This window comes from Mytilus edulis, chromosome 6 (assembly GCF_963676685.1).
Source record: "Mytilus edulis chromosome 6, xbMytEdul2.2, whole genome shotgun sequence".
NCBI classification, from domain to species: domain Eukaryota; kingdom Metazoa; phylum Mollusca; class Bivalvia; order Mytilida; family Mytilidae; genus Mytilus; species Mytilus edulis.
In genome coordinates this window covers 32284291-32287370 of record NC_092349.1, presented here as the reverse complement: position 1 = coordinate 32287370, position 3080 = coordinate 32284291, and positions in this window count along the sequence as shown.

The window sequence follows — 3080 nt, the reverse complement described above, 5'->3', positions numbered from 1 at the left end:
GATGGAAGTTGTACAGCATATAAACACATTGTGTTGACTTCTTTCTTATGGACTACGTGTTGTACAGCATATACGCACATTATGTTGACTTCTTTCTCATGAACTGCGTGTGCTTCATTGCACTTATACTACAAACAAAAAAATGAACACAAGAATCGCTTTTCATTCATCTCTTAATTTACTACAAAACAATAAATAAATAAATAATAATTGAATGAAAAAAAGAAAAATTAATATTGAACATCTGTTTAAGAATAATTATGTTACAATGGCATGCAGTTCATCTCCATCATTGATGACAAAGTTTTAGGATCTCTTAAAATATTCTAACAAATATATATATGTTTATAAGTTAGGTTTGAAAATGATATTATAGCTATATATATATTCAATACTTACATGTACAGGTACATGTTTATAGTTATGACTGCTTTCAAATCTCGCATGGAGTACGTTTTTGTTCTAAATTTTCATTGCGTTAAAGACTAATTTTATGTATCAGCAACACTGAACTCAAATGTTCTTTTTTGCGTATCTGCGTATCATATAATTTATTTTTATCTTACTCCATTTTTATCGGATGCATTGTACAAAATAATTCCCAATCTTAAGTAATGTCGTTTACATTTTACGCTTTTTAATCAAGATTTATTGAGTCCCAATAAAAAAATGTTGCTATTCAGCTTTGACAAAAGTATTCCATTAATCCTAAAAAAAATTGATTTTCAATTCTTTTTTCTTGGTGTTCATATTTACAGAGACAAATAGTATCAAACAGATATTTAAAAACAAAACTAGACCATAATAGACAGTAACTAAATAATATTAAAAAGCTGTGTATTATAGCTTAGACTACTAACGCATACAAGTCCCATGAATAGTTACTATATTAGTAACATTCATTTCTTTAAGGGAAATATTTCTTGTGGATTTTGGTTTGATTGGTTAAAAAGTCGCATATATGGTTGGAAAAACAATCGATTTATTTGTAGGTAAGAAAATTATAAGAATGTTTCGTGAGAATACTAAATATCAAGAAGATTACGTATTATTCTCTTTAGCTCTGTATAATTGTGTAAATTCACGAAAAAGTCCAGCTTGTTATTCATATTATATCCTGAAATTGTGTATAAGATTTATAATTTATATAATATCATATAAAGTCAATTTACTTTTTGTTATCAATTTGCGTCATATTTGGTAATAGATGAATCTGAATCTGAGTTTGTTGTCGCTTTGACAGATTCCCCATTTCCTTTCTCAATTTTATTCAGTAACCGAATATTGTGTGTTATGAGTATTGATCGCCATGTTATATTAATCATGTTAATGTGTACCACTCGTCAACTCTGTATTGATTTTCTAGAAAACTTATGTATGCATGTTCCATGTTTTCCTGGTTTATTAGCATAGCTGTCCATACATGTCTGTTTTACAAATACAATTTTATAAATGAAAAAAAAAAAAAAAACTATACCAGTTGTTATTCAGAGTTACACCTATTTATCAATACACACGTTAACAGCCAGCTTGCACTATTGTCCATTAATTGAAAAAATCCAAAACATATTTTGTTAAGACAAGGTGACACAGAAGCCATCGATCGAGACTACTTAACCACATATACATGTATGTTGACTGTGAACGAAATTAAATGCACGACGATATACGCAGCAGTATCATTTATTCGACAACGTTATCGTATGGCTGAACATTATTTGATATCTGAGTTCATCAGTCTTATACAGTACAACTTGATACCTTTAGGTAATCTCTACTTGTATGGTGTAAGCACCATGATTTTGGTCTTCGTTAACTGATTTGTTCCTTCTTGGACAATTTATGAGATTAAAACAACGACTTACGATTGACATTCGTCTGAAAACTGATTCTAACAAAATTATATCGCAATAATGCTTGTTCATAGCGAAAAGGAATCTTAAGAAAGTTCGCTACTCAGTTTCAAAATAACAAGCTTTTCATAACATTAATATATATTAATACAAGATTAATAAAGGAACAAAAAAGGCAAAACAAATATATATAGGTCAATGTGCTTGTTTTTGAGATAATAGCCATTGAAATTATGATGGGAAAATGTTCTCTTTTGATTTTTCATAGCTTTATCATTGACAAATTTAAGTTCTCAAAAACCATTAAAGAATAACAAGGATTTTTTAAGATTTTTACATATGGCTGATAATTATACATGTAAAAGTTTTATAAAATAAAAAGTGGGGGTCAATGGGCAAAATTTTAAAAGGCATACAAATGGATAAAACCAGAGGATTCCGAAAATCTGTCAAAAATCCCAAAACATGACAAGCGAGCATCATTAGGCAAACCTTAGACGGCCAACGGAAATAAAAAGTCACGACATGATCAACATATTCTACTATTTACATACATTAACGTCAACCTGAGGAAGTTAAACCACATCATTCAAATAAGTGTACATTGCTTTTGTTGTTTTGTTGTTTTTTGTTGGTTTGGACCGGTTTTTTTTTTATAGAAAGGGACGCCTAAACAAATAGAAACAAGTACAAAAATTAAATATTTTAAGACTGTTTAAAGATATTTAAAAAAGTGCGTTTCTCAGTTCAACAAACACATATTCAATCATAAAATCATGCGAACGATTGCTAAGACAAGTCTATAAATAGAAAATATTTTAGCCTTTATTAGTTGCGAGATGTGATGTATTATTATACTCGTTTCTAAGGTCCCATGTCAAACTGCGTTAACGTGATTTTAGTACGGGAAGTCAAGCTGCGTTCATTTTTACAAAATTAGAAAACGCAACATTTTCCCGTTAATACTATTCTCTATACAGCTGTTTATATATAATGATTGGTCTGCACACAACTAACTCTAAGTTCCATTTGCAGCTTGATATCAGCAGGAAACATAATACAGGAATAGTATAATAAATATTTCGTGGAATCTACTGGGTACATAATAATAATTTATCCGACATGTTTGTTAGTGAAATTGGTGTTAGACAAGAGGAACATTTTTCTCCTCTGTTATTCTCTCTATATTTGAACGATTTACAGCAGTATTTAGAAAATGTTAATATA